Source organism: Acomys minous (genome assembly GCF_964271855.1).
Source record: "Acomys minous genome assembly, chromosome: 18".
NCBI lineage: Eukaryota > Metazoa > Chordata > Mammalia > Rodentia > Muridae > Acomys > Acomys minous.
The window spans coordinates 38600776-38621803 of NC_140501.1; the positions used below are offsets into that span (position 1 = coordinate 38600776).

The 21028-nt window shown below is 36.8% G+C and overlaps 1 long non-coding RNA gene across 4 annotated transcripts in view; it reads left to right on the forward strand.

Annotated features, from left to right (window-relative positions):
- Positions 1-21028, forward strand: part of LOC311589337 — a 62661-nt gene that overhangs the window by 16515 nt on the left and 25118 nt on the right. For 2 of the 4 annotated variants that reach the window (XR_014776505.1, XR_014776506.1), the window contains 2 exons: positions 1896-1974; positions 4505-4718. This is a non-coding gene — a long non-coding RNA (uncharacterized lncRNA). Of the gene's footprint in view, positions 1-1895; positions 1975-4504; positions 4719-5673; positions 5800-18168; positions 18328-21028 lie in introns of those variants that run through there. The other 2 variants (XR_014776507.1, XR_014776508.1) reach the window with 2 other exon arrangements.

Below are 21028 nucleotides of genomic sequence, written 5' to 3' on the forward strand. Positions count from 1 at the left end.
TTGAAATATAATGTAAAGAATAGTTTTAAAAGTATTTTTAGTTATATATCAATAACACAGCATATGTAAAATGGCATGCATATATTATATGTATACAGGAATCTATATCCATCAATATATGAATAAGTACTATGCATTATGTAGACAAAATATATCAATAAATTTAGTACAGAGCTTCAGCAGTAATGAAAATCTCATAAACCCTTTTTTGAGGTCCAGATTCTCAATGGGTCAGGTGATATCTTTCAGAACTGTAGAAGAAACTCATTTCTCAAAGACTGCTGACTCAATTGCTTGCACAGAAACATTGATAGGAACACTTAAAAGCAACCTTTAATGTGGGCACTCCTTGAGAGGTCAAGTTGACACATGAATTTAATAAAGGCAGTGAAAAGGCAATGAATGAACAGTATATAAGAGAGACCTATAAACAGATAATCTTTCTGCTATTCATTTATTCATAGAAATTCCAGTGGAGAAGAGATATTAAGAGGTGATTCCCAATAGGGGAGAATAAATGTTAGCTTTAACCAGAGGTGGCATTATGATGTGGAATGGGACAATAATTAACGAAAATAAGAATTTAATATAACTGAAAGATGCCAGGGACTGGGATGGTAGTCTTTAATCCCAGCACCCATATGGTAGGTGTTTGTTAGAGTTCAAGCTCATCTGCATAGAAAGCTCTACATAGTGAGACCCTGTAACAAAAATAATAAATAAATAAGTAAACAAATAAATAAGACAAAATACAAATTTTGTGGTATGGTTTATATTTTGAATATCTTAGTTGGAGTGACTTGACTATTCCTGTGATAAAACTCCATGGCCAAAAGGAATTTGAAGAGGAAAAGGTTTATCTTTCATAAAACTCCATATACTAGGTTACTATTCAAAGTTATGGCAGGAACTCAAACAAGACAGGAAACTGCAGGAAGGATCAGGTGAAGAGACTGTGGGGGAGTGGTGCTTTCTGGTTTTATAGTGCTGTTTTTTCAGTCATTTGTTTGTTTGTTTGTTTGTTGTAACATCCTAGCTGCCATCCCAAGAACAACACCATCCAAAATGATCAAGTCTCTACTATATATTCATCAAATAAGACAATCTCTGACAGACTTTCCCACAGTCTGATCTTAAGGAGGCAAATTTTCAATTACTGTTTCCTCCTCACAGATGACTGAGTAGCTAGTTTGTGTGAATTTGAAAATAAAACCAGTTAGGAACACGGAGGAATGAATATATTCTGCAGATTACTATATCATTAATTTTAACCATATTGAAGGTACCCATACTGAAGAAAAGGCATATCCCCACATTATATTGAAAAGGCAAAATCAGAAAACATTGCAATTAAGAAGAAAACAAGAATTAAAGACTCTTTGGTTATTGTCAAATATTTTCAGAAAAAAAAATATCTAAAGATTGAGTGAAATTTTCAGTAAGTGTTCATCAAATATGATAGTAGTTATTTAGCATATTTTGATGAAATTAAAAAACTATTCAGAATGATGCACTGACTATAGATATGTATTAAATCAATGTGATGCTCATTTTGTACTTGAATAATACTGCAGCACTTAAAAAAAACTGATTGCCGACTCACAAGAAAGGATTTTTCAGTATACAAAATAGGAAGAGATACTGCAAATAAAAATTGAAGATAAGAAAAATGAAACGTAATTTAGATGAACCTTTTTGAATGGAATAGTTGAGAATGTCTGAATGAAATATTCAAGACTGCAAACTCCCTCCATAATGAAATATGGAGTTTCAATTTTATGGAAAAACCAAATTACATCAAGAAACCTCTAACACACAAGGCAAGGTTTTTTGGGTTGTTTAGTTTTTTTGGTTGTTGTTGTTGTTAATGCTATTGTTGTTGATTCTTAATTCAGAGACCCTGAAGTAACTACAAACATTGTTTACCTTCCAATAATATGTCATTGAAGAAGCACCACAGTGACAGATTTAAAGGTAAGTTGGAAGAAGAATGTTAGAATATGGAATCTGGAATCTTAAAGAGTTTTATTCAAATCTAAAAACTATTTGACCCCTTATTTCTTCATATCAAATGGTAATTTCTCTCTATTTATAGTAGTGCTAATAATGACTTATTATACAGTGATGTGCTTCTGTTCTTCATATTTTAAATATCACCTCTTGCCAAGAATGTTTATGTAACTGCTTTTCTGTAATAGTCTTCATATTAAAATCCAGGAAAATAGATTTAGAATATACAGAATTATTTCAAGTTTACAGAGCTAACTTTAAAACCCGTGTTGGCATCTTTGTCTCAGTCTACCTTTCCATTGCATTTTTATGTAGTTCAGATATTAAACATAACTGAGAAGAGCCGTGTTTTATCTAAAATACTAACAGACTTTTATGAAATGTCCTTGATGGCATTCAAAGTTCAGGATAGATTTAAATTCATTCCAGCATAATGTTATGCACAGAAAAGAAAGTAATAAGGATACACACAATAAACTCCTAATGTAAAAACTCATTTACAACTCACAAATATCCAAGCACTTTTCTGTTTCCATTAAGCCCTCTTTTAAGGAGGTTTATCCTTTACATTACTGGGTCTACCTAATTTTAGCCATAAATTTACTAAACAATCCAGAGACTATCCTCTCTTTGGTGTCTGACCACACTTAATGCCTAGGAAATGTGAGCTAGCTCATTCCCTGAGAAGATCTGGCCTGTGAGTGAAACCTCAGCTCTACTTATCTTCAGTTCAATTTGTAAGAATTCTTCTGACTTTAATCTTTCCTTTAGATCTCTGCCTTTTTACCAATGTTATTGTCCATTTCTTGGATATAAATTTCTTCTTGTTAGGCAAAATTAGAATACAAGGTTGTACTCATGTATTATTGCTGTATTTCCTACATAAGCATGTGGATCTCTGAATTTTAGGCCAACCTGGTGTACAGAGTGAGTTCCAGGAAAGCCAAGGCTACACAAAGAAATCCCGTCTTGATAAATGAAAAACCTTCCTTTGTTATTTTATGTACTGTTCGGCAATGCTATGTTCATATATACATATACATATACATACATACATACATACATACATACATATACATATATATATATATATATACATATATATATATATATATATATATATAGAGAGAGAGAGAGAGAGAGAGAGAGAGAGAGAGGATGGTTGACATTGGAAGTCAGACCACTTTGGTCCAGGGTTTGTTTTTTCAAATATTATAATTTAAGCATATCATTGAAGGCCAGGGAACAAAAGATTTTTGAAGCAGGATGTATTTGGTGGGTAAGGGAAACATCTTAATTGGTAAAGTACTTTCCAAAGTTTGATCTCTAAACACTCATTGAAAAAAATACTTTTGTGGTTGATGGTTAGTTCTAATTTTCAGCTTGACACAGTTTAGGAACAGACTATCAATGAGTGTTGTTTATATTAGGTTGGCCTGTGGGATCTTTTCTTAAGTGTATTAATTGAAGTGAAAAGAGCCAGCTGTGGACAACTGTGGACAAAACCATTCCTTGGTCCTATGATACAGTAAATACACCTAGCTGAGAACTAAGCAGTCATTCATTAATCCTCTTTCTGCTTTTGTCTGTGACTATGACATGACTAGATGTCTCAAGTGCTTGCTGCCATGCTTTCCCCAAAATGACGGAGGGTAGCCTCAGTTTGTATGCTAAACTAAACACTTTCTCACCTAAGTTTCCTTTAGTCAAGGTGTTTTGTCACAGCAATAGAAATTAAAGTACAGCAGGTATCAAAGTGAGACTCACTATCTCATAAACTCATGGTGGGCAGTGTGTGAGCAAGACAGTCTGAGAATGCCCTGTGTCATCCAAACTCACAGGGTGTGCACACTCACAGAACTATGTGCCACACACTTGAACATACATGCATACATGTACTTGTGGGCACAAACAAACCCATACACAACAATGAAAAATAAAAAAAGAGGGGCATTTGATATTACAAAGTCTATGCCTGAAACCTGTGGGTGAAGAGCATGTTTATGTGCATTTGGTATGTTCATTCCACCAACCAAAGAGATGTTGAAGAGGAGGGATTGTTTAGTGAAGAACATTGGGTTATGCCAACTTTTTATGACAAATTTTACAAAAGTGCATAAAAAACATGTTCTGTGGATGTACATTTTATTGACTTGATCTGAGGGAGACTTCCAGTGGGACTATGGTTTCTTTAAATTTGTCTGTATTATGCCACCATTGGAAGGTCGTGTCCTCATCCATTGGTGGAGGACATGTGTGGACTGTACATGGTTTGAACCCTAAGGTACTGAGATGACTCTGAAGGACAGAACATTTGTGAAAGCACAATAGTCATTCTCCTTGACTGGGGAAGGAATGGTTGTTTACCTCAAACCAACTCAATGTGAATAGCTTTTGCAGTTTATCTTGGCCTTTGACCCCATGATGTTTTCTCAGGCAGGACTGAGAATATGAGGAAAATTGTTTTGAAAACAATGTTATTTTATATCCACAGAGTTTTCTACTTATATTGAGAAGACGTCTTCCCTGTAAGCTTGGAATGTGACATTTGGTTCATATACTCTGGAGAGTAGAGAAATTCCTCTACAATGGAGCAGAAAATATAGTTGTTTACTTCTTCAAAATATCAAATTTGTGGGGGAACTGTAGGTTACATCTTTTAATGTGCAAATGTACACTAAGCTGAGACTGGACACAATCAACATGAGGTAGGCTCTAGAGCTCCCCTTTGCACTGGAACTTAGTTGCTTTGATTAGAATCCTCTCTGGCTAAAATAAGACTCTTATCTTCCTGTATGCTACTTTTGATGAGCACAACATTTCTTTTGAGATGAAAGAAACAGTTTGAGCCCCAATCTGATCTGTGCAGGGGAAGCTAGTTTATCATTGATAATGTTCTTCAGGAGAGAGATTGTATTGTTCAAAACTGTATCTCATAAAGCAGTCGTAAGGACTTTCAAATATCATCAAGTGAGCACTTTGAATGCTAAAATAACAAAAGCTGGGTTATCTTGCATTTGATAACAAGTCTCATGTGATTTCTCTTGTGTACTAAAGGAACCATTTACATTAGCTGAAGTGAAAACATCAGCAAAGTCCCAGATAGCATTGGGTACTACATAGACATAATTTCATGCACAATGTTGGCCCTTCTGAAAAGCCAACTTAACTTCTGACTTGATAATTTTGTGATTATTATTATATGTGATTAAATAGTAAATTCTTTCAGGCCTGGAAAATTCCTTTCACTTCACCTAAATTGCTCTGAAAACAAGTCTATGTTTTTTTTTCAATGACATAATTAAGAAAAATATTCTATTATCCGGGATCCTACAATTGACATTTTCCATTATTTTCCACAAGATCTAATACAAAATTCTTGATTTCCATCAGGTGGAGCATTCTGTTATATTCGAGTCTTGGCTCATCAATGACAAGGCATATCAGAGCAGTCAAAAGTTTACACCTTGTAATAAACACTGGGGGAAAGGTAAAGCATGCTCTCTTCTTACAGAACAATGGAAACTCTAGGCAACTAGTGATTTGCAGGCCCAGGTACATCCAAATGCTCATTGTACCTACCCTTTGGCAGGATGTCAGGGACAAGAAATAATCAGTCTTTAGAGATCACTTTTGAAATGCTATGCACTCTGCTTCCTCCAGGTGAATCTTCTCTTCCATGTTGTCAAGATCCACTGATGAAAGCTGATGATTTTCAGTAGCCTGTGACAGGTGAAGCATCCACCTCGTGGAATGCAGAGAATGACAGGGCAATGCTTTTCTGCAGGCATGGTGAGAGTGATGAACTTGTCTTCCCTGTGAACCCTTCCAGGGACAAAAGTCCAAAACAGAAATATAGACATGACCTTGTACTCCAGAGCACGGGGTCATCACAAGGGTAGACAGGAGGATCACTAACTAATCATTTACAGAGAGTTCATGTCTAAGATCCGTTGGAGGATAGCAACCACCATTTAGCTAGAATCTTAACTGGTTAAAAAATCTAGCAACATTTCATTATGATAAACAGGAATACTGTTACAATGAGCCATACTAGAGAGTTTAGGTTAATGAACAAAAAGGTAACATCCAAAATTAGTAACAAAACCCTCAAAGCAGAAAGGACATCTCGGACTTACTTTCCGTGTTAGATAAAGAATAAGGCAGGATAGAAAAGTGGCTGCTCAGATCTATGATGCCAGCATTTCTAATGTAGTAGAATAGAAACTTCCAGGATAGTCTAAGCAATCTGATAAGACTTTTTCAATAAATAAATAAATAAATAAATAAATAAATAAAAAATAAAAAAATTAATAAAAAAATAAAAATAAAAAATAAAAAATAAAAAAAAAGACTTTTTCAAACCACAAGATAAGCCTGGCAAGCATAAACTTATATTTTATTTTGTGTGTGTGTGTGTGTGTGTGTGTGTGTGTGTGTGTGTGTGCGCGCGCGCAAGAATTATGTCAAAGAAAAAGGGAAAAAAAGTAAAATGGCCATTTGTGAAGTTGGGCCGCTGTCACTAATGCCTTCATTTCTGTCGAAGTCAGAGAACTTTCAACTGGCAGTTCAATGTGGCTGATAACATTTTGATTTTGAATATAATATGTTTAAATCTGCGTTTAAAACCATAGACAAACATTAAATTGTTTAAAAACAAGGTAGAAATATACTCTCAGTATTCACATCACAGTATCTACCTAATAAGTATCTTAATATGAATTTTATTTATACCTAATATAGTACACAGCCTAAATTTTATTTCTAAGCAAATGAAGCCACCACAATTGGCTAAATATTTATTGTAGGTACTTTTCCATGTTACTGTGTAATTGATTCAGTATGGGACTCTGCTGGGTAAGGTCAAAGTTTGACTTCTCCATATAGCTGCCTTGCTTGGTTTATGAAGACAAAGATGGACTCCCATTTCTCAGCAGGGTAACCCCAGATCTTGTAAGGGAAATAACACAATCCTTAAAGAAAATTACGGGCTGGAGCCTTTTCTGATGAGAAACTTTAACAAGCACAGGGAATTCCTAGAAGTATCCCACCCCTAGCCTCCAGCAAATGTCCCTTAACTATATATACCTAGAGCCAATCCTCTCATGCATAGAATAATTAAATACTATTTTTCCTTCCTGTAATAATGGCCCTGTGTTACTAAGGCACTCTACTACTGTACGTAGATTATCCTGGCACCCTTAACTCTAGTGAATCAGACACATTCAGCCTTATGACGCCCTGACACCCTCCCCCCTTGCTCCCCATCCAGGCCTTATAAATCTCTGATTCACAAGTAAAGTTTGGCTTGTTTTCCAAGCCAAACATGATGGTCTTACTCCATCATGACCATCTAAAACTCCATATTTTACAGGGGAACAGCTGCTGTATGCTGGGTGATCAGCTAACAGTGGCAGAGCTCCCTTTGCTGCCTCTGGGGCCTGCTCAACCACTGCCAATAAGTAGGTACTCACCACACCCCCACACCCCTATCCCTCTACTCCCACTGAAGTGACAAAATACTGACAAAAACAACTTGAGGAAGGGAAATTGTGTTTTAGCTCACTTTGAATGGGTATAGTCTATCCTTGTGACGTCATGATGGGATATCTTCTCCTGCTGTAACTGCAGTCATGAAGCCCAAAGATGAAGCCTGGTTCTCTGCTGTCTTTCTCCTTTTCATTCAGTCCCATGCTCCACCCTCGGGATAGTGGCACCTAAATTTGGGGTGAGTCTTCCCTTCTCACTGAAGATTTCTGGAAGCACCCCAATAAACACACCCAGAAGTATGTTTCCATGGTGACCTTAAATACACTAAACATGTCAAATATATTTGCTGTCACAGGACCCAAGCCAACATTCTGTGGATAAGAATACTATATTTTGTTTTAGTATGATAGAAAATGAGTCTTCTATGCACTATGCATTCTAAAGATTATTGTTTATAATGCTCTACATAATCGTTTTCTATTCTATCTTCAAAGGGGTTATTGATTCTCAAATAGCAACTTTTCTCATAATTATAGATTTAGACATATTTCACTCTCTAGAGTTTCAATTATTTAAGTCATAAAACCTCCAAATGTGTTTCTGTTAAATCACTACTCTTTTATCCCTATGGGAAAGAACTCCTTTTATGTGAGTTATTACATATTTCCAAGTAATGCTGGAGCCAAATTTTCAGTTTTTCTCTTTCTATGGAATAAATTCATCAAATTGTGTGAAAGAGCAGGGAGAAGTGTTATAAGAGAAGAGGTGACAGATGACTTTAAGTAAACAGAGCTTTCCAGACACAATAGGGCAGACGTACATATGAACTCAGAGAGATTATGACATGCACAAGACCTACACAAGCACAAGCTAGAAAAATGTCCCAGCATGGTAGGGGGAAGTTGGATAAAGTGCCACTCCTACCTGCCCCAGCCCTCCGGGGTTCGACTAACACTCAGGAGGAAAATTTTCCTGTATAGAGACAGAACATTAGACACGAAGAAGGGGGCAAGTCTGTATTCTGATCAAACCCCGTTTTTTGAAAATTTCACAGAGTTTTTATAAGACAGAGGGCAGGGAAGCATATTGCTATGGCAAACCAGCTGTAGGCTATCTCAAGATGCGAGGAATTCCAAGCAGGTCACAACATCCTGCTACACCGAATATTTTGCTATCTTTACCTAATCTAACTGTTAAACTACAACAAGGTGGCTCCTTCTAAATCTTATCTTTAGTCTAACTGCTGAACCACAACAGGGTCAGCTGGGGTCTGATGGCTGAACATTGGCTATATAGTCCGTCCCCTACACTTACCAACTATATTGGCAACTGATGGCTGATAAAAGAGGGGAGGGGAATAGGGTGAAAGCAGGAGGGAGAAAGGAACGGGAGGATACGAGGCATGAGATAACAATTAAGATGTAATATGAATAAATTAATTTTTAAAAGTAAGAAAAAAGAGAGAGAAAGTCAGTTTTCTTCAAAGCCATGACACTGCTCAGGGCCTACCACCAGGGATGAGTATGATGAAAATAACTGAATGATATTTTCAAGTAGTAAATAAAAACATTATTAAGAAAACAAAAACTTTAGCTACAAAACATATTGTATTTTGAGTAACTAATGAATATTAAATGTTTTCTACAGCTTATAACAATATGCATGTACATATCTTTGCATAATCTATGAAAATTTAATTATACAGTTTTGATTTAAATATGCAAAATTTATTGAATATTTTAACAAGTCTTACTTATTATAACATCGTACTCTAAAAAAACAGTTTAAGTTAGTTTGAAAAGTAAGCAAATCCCAGATGTACAACACTGTCTATTGAATCACCTCTAGCTACTTTTATTTTAGCATACAAAATACATTTATCTTCTAGATGTTGACTGTTACCCTGTGCAGATGTTTTTGTCTATAATTCAGCTATGCAATTAAAGAAAATAAGACTGTTGGGCCATCCTGAGCATTTAGTTATCTGAAATACATGCCCAGTATAATATATTCATTCAGAATGTATATTATATTCCTCTAAAAAATTATGTAAGGAGCCATGTGGCCCTGCATAACTTTTAATCTCAGTACTAGGAAGCTGAGACAAAATTATGAATTCCTGAGAAGGCTGGGTTAGGAAGTGATACATTGTCTCTAAATAATTTATATTATAGATAGATAATAGATAGGTAGGTAGGTAGATAGATAGACAGATAGATGAAAATGAGTAAATGATGAACATATATATGCACTCATATATATTATCATGCCACCCCAAATCATCTATTTGACAAAACTTATAAGGAAATTATTTTTTTATTAATTATCACATTCACAGCACTCTATGAAGCACTTAAACTGTACTCTAAAGTAGTGAATCTCAATCTTGCTAATGTTGTGAAGAATATAGTTCTTCATGTTTGTGACCACCAACCATAAAGTTATTTTTTGCTACTTCATAACTGTAATTTTGCTACTGTTATGAATCACAATGTATATATCTGATATTCAGGATATCTGATATGCAATCCTTCTGAAAAATCCAGTCATCCCAAAGGAGTTTTATCCACAAATTGAAACCCATTACTCTAGTTATACATTAGAAATATCTGCTGTGCTCATGGTTAGACTCTGGTTTCTTGTTGTATTTCTACACTTTTTGACTCTGACTTTTGAATCTCTTTACAATATCCATATACAGTAAGAAAGCATTCAACTCACAATGCATCCCAGATAACAGTGTGTCTCCAGCATGGATTAACAAACTTGCAATAAGGAGTGGTGTAAGAAACATGTAATTATCACACATTATAACATTAAAACACCAATGGATAACTCATATGTATATGTATATATATTATATGTACATATATAATTTTGCAAGCCAACATTTCCTTAGATGGGATGTATTCAGTTATAATATTTTTATTATTGCAAAATGTTTTAAATTATTGAAGACATACATGTGACAATGGGATAGAAGAGTAAAATATAAAAAACTAAATTTGGAAGATAATGAAATAGCAGATAAGTGATCCCTGACTTAGCAAAAAATGATAACTACAGGAATAGGAACACCAATAAGAAGCCAGTCTGGGAAAGGACTCAGAAGTGAAAAAAAAAAAAAAAAGAAAGAAAAAAAAAGTTCTAAGTTGCATTTTAGAAGGACTAGGATGAAACCATGAGATACAGCCTTTGAAGACAATGATCTAATTAGAAGAGAAGAGGTTAGCTATAAGAGATTACTTAATTGAAGAGGCTCATACATGGAAAGAAGGGCAAGCTGAAAGTGCAGATTAGTACTCAATAAAGAAATTAGTCCCTTTAATCCCAACATTTGGGAGGCGGGGAAATATAGATCAATCTGAGTTTGAAGCCAGCCTGGTCTACAAAGCAAGTCTGGGATGGCCAAACCTACACAGAGAAACCCTGTCTGAAAAAAAAAAATACAAAAACAAGAAGTAAAGAAATAATTTATAAGATATAAACTCTGTAGATACTTACAACTGTCCAATCAAGAATACTGAAGGATATAAATGAAAAGATTAAAGATACTGACATACAGAAATCCTAAAGTTTAAATCCTTCTTTTCTTAAGTAAAGTAAGGTCTGTTAGACAAATTCTGCTTAAAATAAACAAATCACAGTTGAAACCATACAAATATGATGATTTATTATAGAAATAAGTTTTGATTGTAATATATTATATGAAAAATACTTTAAAGCTCCAGAGAATAAGAAATTTCTGATATTAAGAATGAGCATCTGGGCTAAGTGGTTTAGCTCAATTGGCTCAATTGCCTTGAAATAATGAGGACCTAACTTTGACTCCTACATAAATATGCAGGTGAGAGCATGCTTATAATACCAGATTCCTCAAGCTGTTGGTCAGTCAGTCTAATCTAATTCAAGCCAGTAAGATTCAAGCCAATAAAGTATCCTTTCTCAAAGGAGGAGGACATTGTTTATTTTGTGTACACACACACACATACACACACACGCATGCACACATGCCAAAAATAAAAGAAAACATAAAATGAACTTTTGGGAATTAAAAATATGAGCAAATTTTACAAAACAACTATTAAAACTATCACTACAGTAAAACTAGAAAATAGTGGAGAACACACTTTATGAGAAACTACTAATATCGCTAAAAACTTATAAGAAATAATCAGTCAATGACTACAACAATAATAAATTACGTGTTTCATCAGGCTGATACAGAACTAGATAAGGGAAAAATAGTGTGTGAATTATCAAAGAAACAGTACAATAATTGATTAAACTAAAAAGATAGGTTGTTTGAATAAAGTCACAGTGACTGCCTCGCAAAACAAAACTGTGTAAAAAGAGGTCTGTATAAAATATATATTTAATAAAACTTGTTTTCTACAACAGTTTGACTTATTCTTTGAGGATTTTACACAATATATTTTAATCATATTATTTCCCATGCTCAAATCATCTCAGGTACATTACTAATTCCCTATAGCAAAAAAATTCATGTTCTTACTCTCTATCATAAATCCAAACAGGAAATAAACAAGCAAACAGAGTATACATTTAAAATAACCGTAAGGCTGGCTCATTACTGTGCCTAGATTTACTGTAACAGGTTATGTCATATTTGGTTGATAACCCTGGGAAAGCTGTACTTTTCTGAAGTGAAACAGAGGGGGAACAAATCTGGGTAGTAGAGGAGCAGGACAGGAGAGATTGAGAGAAGGAGAAGGAAGCAAAACTGCTATTGGGATATAAAGTATGAGAGAGAGAGAAATTTTTTCATGGGAAAGAGAAGTAAGAGTATATGAAGGACAAAGATTTAGAGTATACTTCTGTTTTATTATTTCTTTTTATTAAGCACTTTACAGCTAATCCTATGCCCTCCCATTTCTCCTCCCAATTCCATCCTCTTGTACCCTTACACCATTTCCACCTCTTATTCTCAGAGAAGGAGAGGCCCTTAAGGGTACCAACCCACCCTGGCACCTTGAGTTGGAGATGAGATTGAGAGCATCCTTTCCACCTGATGCCTGATAAGGCAGCACAGCTAAGGGAAAGGGATGCAAAGGCAGGCAACAGAGTCGGAGGCAAGACCTACTCCCATTGTTAGAGAATCTATAATTTGACCAAGCTGCACATCTGCTTCATATGTGTAGTGGGTCTAGATGAAGCCCATGCTTGCTCTTGGTTATTCGTTCAGTCTCTGTGAACCCATACGGGCCCAGGTTAGTTTAGTTGGCAGGTCTTCCTTGATTCCTCCACCTTCCACAGTCCTTCCTCCTACTCCTATACAGAACTCCTGAGAGTGGCTTATTGTTTGACTGTGGGTCTCTCCTTTTGTTTCTGTTAGCTGCTGGATGAAGCCTCTCAGAAGACAGCTAACCTGAGCTCCTGTCTGAAAGTGTAGCATAATACCATTAACAGTGTCAGGGGTTGGCTCTCTTTCAGGGGTTGGGTACCAAGTTGGGCCAGTTATTGGCTTGCCATTCCCTCAATATCTGCTCCATCTTCATCCATACACTTCTTGTAGTTGGGACAACTTTTGGGTTGGGTCAGTTGGTCTCTCCCTCTCTGCTGGAAGCTGCATCTTGCTATAGGAGGTGGCAACTTCAGGATCTATAAGCCCTGATGCTAGGAGTTGTTGGCTCTGTTTCTTAACAATTAAGTTGGGCCAGTTATTGACTTGCCATTCCCTCAATATCTGCTCCATCTTCATCCATACACTTCTTGTAGTTGGGACAACTTTTGGGTTGAAGGTTTTATGGGTCAGTTGGTCTCTTCCTCTCTGCTGGAAGCTGCATCTTGCTATAGGAGGTGGCAACTTCAGGATCTATAAGCCCTGATGCTAGGAGTTGTTGGCTCTGTTTCTTAACAATTAAACTTTATTATACAACCCAACTAGCTTACACAAGAAGAAAAAAAAAAGATTAAACGGAAACAAGAGTGAACCTTCCAGTATCCGTTCCACGGTATGGGTCCCTAGGTGTCTCTGGCCTGCACACTGGTCTGGTCTGTTCACAGATCCTTTTCCCAATCCACATGCACTGGAACTTGGTCTGAACCTGCTGCCCCTCTCGTCCTCTCTGCCTGTCTGTCTCTCATGTGCAAGAGCTGGTCTCCTCCTCCCATTGAGGGTAAATTAGAAACATAATAATCCCAGGGATCCTGCTCAAACTATGGCACCAGCCAAGGGCAATACATGCAGTAAACTTCAAATGCCTAACCAGATCTAGCCTATGGACAGGACATTCTCCACAGTTGAGTGGAGAGTGGGGTCTGACTTTCACACGAACTCTGGTGCCCCATATTTGACCACATCTCCTTTGATGGGGAAGCCTGGTAGTACTCAGAGGAAGGATAGCAGGCTTCCAAGAAGAGATTTGATACCCTATGAGCATATACAGGGGGAGGAAGTCCCCCTCAGTCACAGTCGAAGGGGAGGGGAGTAAGGGGAAAATGGGAGGGAGGGAGGAATGGGAGGATACAAGGGATGGGATAACAATTGAGATGTAATATGAATAAATTAATAAAACATATTTTTTAAAAAGTAACACAATAATTCAGGTCGAGTCCCGCAGTCTGCTTCCTGAATTCCAGACCTAAGATGGCTTCACCCAGTCTATCTCAAGGTTAATCTCAGGGAGTATCCATGGTGTGTCCAAGAGCAAAGCCCGCCAAGACTGCTTTCACCTGTGACAAAGCTTACAATCCTTCCCACAAGGAGTGTCAGCTAAGTTCAGCCTCATAGACTCCTGGGAGTTTCCCCTGTCCCGGAGATGGCCCACCACCAGTTTGCGTTCTTTTATCTGTCCTTTCTCCACCACACCTGCTCTCCCCACACTTGATCCCCACTCCTATTTCCCTTCCGACCTCCTTTTTCACCCAGTTCCTCCCTCAATCTACTCCAGATGCCTTTTTCAATTTCCCTTCAGAGTGAGATTCAAGGATTGTCCCTTGGGACTTTCATAGATTCTTTGGGTCTGTGCATTATAGAAATTAGAAACCAACAAACCAATGTGGGAATTTTACAAACTGGGGCCAGGACTAAACAGAGAATTCTCAACAGAGGAAGCCAATGACAGAGGAACATCTAAGAAATCTCCAACATATTTAGTTATCAGGAAAATGCAAATCAAAACAACAATGGGATTCCACCTTTCACCCATAAGAATGGCTGTGATTAAAAACTCAAGTAACAGCACATGCTGGAATGGTTGTGGAGAAAGGGGATCACTCCTCCATTGCTGGTGGGAGTGCAGACTTGTACAACCACTTTGCATATCAATCTGGAGATTCCTCAGAATATTGCTGGAGATTCCTCAGAGTATCGGGAATGGTTCTGCCTCAGGATCCAGTACTACTTACTCCTGGGTATATACCAGAAAGATGCTCTACCATATGAAGAGTACTTGCTCAACTATGTTCATAGCAGCTTTATTCATAATAGCCAGAATCTGGAAACAACCTAGATATCTTTCAACTGAAGAGTGGATAAAGAAACTTGGTATATCTACGCAATGGAATACCACTCAGCTATTAAAAACAAGGAAATCTTGAAATTCGCAGGAAAATGGATGAAGCTAGAAAATATCACCCTGAGTGATGCAACCCAGACTCAGATAGACACGCATGGTAAATACTCACTTATAAGTGGATAATAGCCATTAAAATACAGGATAACCATGCTAAAAATCCACAGGCCCAAAGAAGCTAAGTAACAAGGAGGGCCCAAGGGATATTCTTGAATCTTGCTCAGAAGGGGAAATAAAATAAGCATTGGAGATGGAGGAAGGGAGGGAACGAGGTAGGAGAGACAATAGAAAGGAGAGCAGAGGTGGGAGTTAGGAGTAGGGAGAGTAGGGGAGAAAGGGCCAGGTGAAAGGATGAAAATCAGAGGTTGGGAGGAATCTCTGGGACATGGCAGAGACCTGGGATATAGGAGGCCTCAGGAGGTCTATCAGGGTCATGCTAGCTTAGACTCCTAGCAGTGAGGTATATGGAGCCTTATTTGGCCACATCCTGTAGGCAAGCCTGACTTCCAATATGGGGATAAGAGCACCATCCACCCACAAAATCTTCGACTAAAAATATGTCCTGCCTGCAAGATGTTCAGTGACAAAAAAAATGGAGCAAAAATTGAAGGAAGGGCCAACCAAAGACTGGACCTACTTAAGACCTCATCATGGAAAAGAACCAACTGCCAACAATATTAATGCTACTCTGCTATGGCTGTAAACAGGAACCAAGAAAATCTTTTGAGAGGCCTCACCCAACAGCTGATGGAAACAGATGCAGAAACACACAGGCAAACTTTAGACCCCTGGGAGTTCTATGGAAGAGTTGCTGGGATGATTGTGGGAGCCAGCGGGACCACAAGAAGATCTACAGTGTCATCTAACCTGGGATCATGGAGGCTCACAGAGATTTAAACACCAACCACAGTTATCCAATGGACTGGTCTTATTCCCCCTAAACACACGTAGTGGATGTGCAGCCTGGTCTACATGTGGGTCCACCAGAAACTGCAGTGGGGCCGTCTCTGATTTTGCTGCCTGTCTTTGGATTCTGATCCCCTAACTGGGCCATGTTGTCTGTCCTCAGTGATTAAAGGTGAGCTTAGTCTTGTAAATCTAAGTCCTAAAAAGACTTAACATGCCAAGGCAGATTGGTTCCCATGGGGGCACCTCCTCCTTTTCTGAGGAGCAGAGGAGAGAGTGGGAGAGGTGTGGGAGTACCTAGTACCTAGTCTATGTATGCTCATGGGTTAGTGGTTTAGTGAATAAATAAATAATTTCATAGAAATTTTAAAAAAGAAAAAAGAAAAGCAACTAAGCCAAAGTAAAAAGAACCAACAAACTGAATTATTTCATTGAGTGATAGATTTAGATCTAAATGACTTAGCATCCTATGAATAACAACATCTTATCATCAATCACTTCTAATATAGTTCTGAAAAAGTGTATTATGGGATTATTACGATGTCTTTAAAAGTTCTGTGCAACTGTGGACTGATATTTTTGTCCTAAATGAGCTTTTTAAAGTTTTCACCACTGTCTTCAAGGCCTGTAGCCACTTACTGCCACAATCATTCCCAGCGATTAACCTTACCTCCTACCCTTCAGAGAAACTGAATACCACCAGGTCACACCTTTTTTCTCATGCATAAGTTCCATGCCTTCAAATGCATCTTCATTTTCACTTATACATACGGTATGTCTGTCTTTTTAGGAGTGTCTGAAAACTAGACCCAGTACCTCCCTTGTACTCATGGGTGTATGTCTAGAGTTCCAGACTAAAGTTCTGAGCACCAAGAATATTGAAATTATGTTGAATTTGAAAATTTTGCTTGGGCTCAGACCTATCTAAAAAGGCACTTCAAGCATAGTTACTAGAAAACCCACTACAAGTATTTGTATAAGCATTTTCATTAGTTGAGTACCTCTCCATGTATCATTCTCCTCAACTCATAAATTCTACTGTAGCCTTTCACCTCCACTATTAAGCCATCTTTTTATAAAGAAAAATGAGACAGCTTTGATTACATAGAGGACAACATATTCCTAATAATCCCTGCCATATTTTCTATACTTAGCAAACTCTGAAAGCACAAGTATTATTTTGTTGTTGTAGGTACATCAACTCAGGATTACTTCTGGAAGAAACTACTTCATTATCGTTAAATTTCCTGATAGCATTCAGATTTTCTTTTATTGTGTATCCTTTCTCATCTCCTCTATTACCACACATATATGTTCGGCTTTTTCCCAAGATCATACATAACATTTCAGGATTTAGTTTTAAGAAGTTTTCTCCCTCCTATAAAAAAAATTTCTTACCACCAATAACAAGTAAGTTCTGTATAGTTTATACATTGCCATGTCATTAATCTGTCCTTCCATTTAAATCCTTATCACTTACACCAGTTCTTACTTATTAATATAATTATTACAATAAACTTCTAATTATTTCCCTAATAAACTTTTCCCTTATACATCAATCATCAGTATCTTCCTTTCGGCTTTCAGATTCTTCCACTCTGCAGATTAGTATACTATCCATCCATACACACACACACACACACAATAATTGTGTGTGTGTGTGTATCTTCAGTCACATATTTACAAACTTGAAATCATATATCCTTCACATGATTATTCATGTACTCAATTATGCAAGAATATTTATTCTTTATTTCATTTTCCTTTTGCTACCTATATTCTTGTAATTATCAACCCTCTTGGTTAATATTGATTGTCACCTATACAGGGTCTAGAATCATGAAGAAATGCTTTTGGTCATACTTGTGAGGTGTTATTTTTGTTAGATTAGCCTCTTGTCTTGCCCATGAGAGAATGTCTTGATTAGATTAGTTATTATGGGAAGACTGTCCTGAATGTGAGAGCACTATTCCTGGACTTGGGCTCTAGACTACACAAAAGCCAGGAAGCAAGCAGGGCACCAGAATACCTCACTCTTACCTTAACCATGAATGTGATGTCATCAACTGCTTTAAGCTTCTGGTGCCCTGACTTCCCTTCCATGATGGACTGGACCTTTGAATTGTGTATCAATATAAAGACATTTCCCCTTAAATTGGTTTGGCCAAGTTTTCATTTCAGGAACAGAAAAAATAACTAAGAAACTTTATTATTTGATTTTCAGATGCTCTAATTATAATACTATAAGGAAAAGCAACATATGAAAGAGTCTATTTTGGCTCATTTCCAGAGGATCATAGTGCACAATGGTGAGGAAGGCATGGAGGGAGGAGTGGGAAGTTACATCTCAGCAGCACAAAGAAAAAAAGTGAGAGGAACCTAGAAGTTGGTAAGATAATAAATTTTCAAACCCAGCCCCACTGATATACTTTATCCAGTAATGGGCCACACATAAAAGACTATATCCTCACAATGCAGAGACATCAGCTGGCAACCAACTGGTCAAATACATGAGCCTCTTATTTATTTATTCAAGCCACAGGGGGGCAGAGATGTAAAATTTTTTCTTTCAAAAATGTCCTTTTTATATATCCATGACTCTTAATTCATATAGAGAATCTCCAAATTAAGTAAATGGCTACTCCTGTTTTAATTTAAGAAGCAATTTTGTTGTTGATGTTTCTTCTATGAGATCTGTTCCTTCTCTGCCTATTTGATTGAGATGAACTAAGGACTTCTCAATTGAATTTTGAAAACTACCATCAAGATAACTACTTTGCCAGAGAGAGAGAGAGAGAGAGAGAGAGAGAGGATGTTTGCCTAACATTAAAGTCTTATATCCGTATTCAGTATTAGAAGCGCCTTGGATAGTCACTTCATACATTCTCCTTAGCTTAGTTGCTTCATTACCCATTTCAATATTTCTTCTTATAAGAATTAGTATTTTCATGGAAAGATTCCTTCTATTTTTTACTTTCATATGTTTTTTTCAATATTATTTGAAAACTTTCTTTCATTTAACAACCGTTTACTTCAAATTTTCTCAGGTTATAATTATTCCCTCTGAATTTCCCAGAGCTACACTCATGACACAATAGAGTTACTTCAAGACATTGTTTTCTTCAAATTTCTACAGATCATAATTCAACTATGTTCCAAGTAACAGCCCTCAGGAAAAAGCATCTCAAACCTTTCTCGATACTCCTGTTGGCTACTAGCATCTACAGAAGTCCTGATTTCCACAGAGCACATGTACTATCTAGGATTTCAAGTGGTAGAGACAGTGTGAATAAGATTTTGTGGCCAGTCCCACTTACATAAGACTCTGAGTCAAAAAACCAAAACCAACATAAAATAGAATATATTTTATATACTACTTAAAAATAAAATTGCATTCTGAAATTCCAGAGAGACATAAATTTGTGAGGGATACTGTTTAAGCTAGGACAGATGCCCCTTTTGTCTGTTTTCTTCTGCAACACAATGCCCTTCAGCATCCTAGCTACGACATTTTACTAAAAATTTCTCCCCAACTTTTCTTCTCCACAATTGCATAAGGACATCAAGATGCTTCCTTTCTAAAGTATTTCATCTTCATTCCCCACCACAGTGCCTGACAGAGGAGAGGCTCAATCGACATTTGAAAAGAAAAAAAAAAAAAAAAAGAACACAGGATGAAAAGCTTGAAACTCTCACAGCCTGAGTGAGGATAACTTCCTAAGGTTGAACAGACTTTTAAGAAATGCTTTCTTTAATTCTCTTCTTCTTGTATCCCTGGGTCACTTTCTGAACAAACGGAAAGCCGAAAATAATGAATTCTCAAATGAATGAAATACTTCTGAGGACACGCTGCACTTTACGTGGCCAATTATAATGCTTGGCATTTTTTTTTATTTTTTATTTTCCTGATCTAGCCTGTTTCTTGGTAATATTTACATATAATTTACCTTGATACTCTTTAATTTTCCTGCTAGAGTGGACATCTCATTTTTGTCTTCACTCCATTCCTTTGAAGTAGATACATATCTATACGTTCCTATAACAGTCTCAATCATACACAGACTAGTTGGGACAAGTACAGCAGAGTGCTGGTCTGGCTGAAAAACCCATTGATCTTAAATTCCAGAAAAACCATCAAACATGGACAACATTTGCCCAGTTACAGTCAGCAACCAAAGACTCAACTGGTGAGTGTCTGAACCACTTAGCCCAGAACTTGCAGGCAGTGTGCTTCTTTCTATGGATTTTCCCTCTACTTGGGCCTAGTCTAAGGCATCTTGTCAAACTCTTCTGATACCATTCATCGTGCCGTGTTATTTGATTGCTTGGCTTTTGCTACTACTGCTGTTCACCAGCCCCTGTTTTCTGAGTACTCCTTTACTACCCACTGACTCCAGGTGTCTAACAGTGATGACTAGTGCATGGTAGGTCTAGTTGGTTTTTTTTCTTCTACTTCTATAGTTCATCCACAATTTTATTATTTTATGACAAAAATTAAGTTGAAAAGTGGTAAAAATTTCAGGTACCATACCCTAGACTAACATTTATGGTTAACCTTATAATAACTATATCACAAATAACGCATTTACAGGAAAAGCACAGCAAGCAACAATGTTGGAATAGTGTCAGTTCATTTAGACTCCATGGATTCTTGTCACTTGTACTGAATTTCCCCCTTAGTCTCTTTAAGCTTATTGAACCCTTAACAGTTCTTTTGAAATTTATTTCCAAGACTATGTTTGACTAAGTCATTGTTTAATAAATTGTTCATAATTATTTTAACAAACACCTCAGATTTTAACTGAAATGGTGTCAAAATGTATTTTTCTAAGTTATTGTTTTTAAAGAAGTACAACGTCATGAAAAATTATACCATTTATTGCTGATGGACTTCACACCATTATTTGGTACAAAAACATATACTTAGCATTTAGATTACTTGTTTTCTGAACTTTCTGAATGCGTTCTGAATAGACATCTTTATACTTAAAATCAAAACCCATTTCTTCTCTTTGATGTTTACTACCTCATCAATTTCTGTTTCTTTTACAAAATTGCTTTCCTGTGCTTGAATAGCCTACACT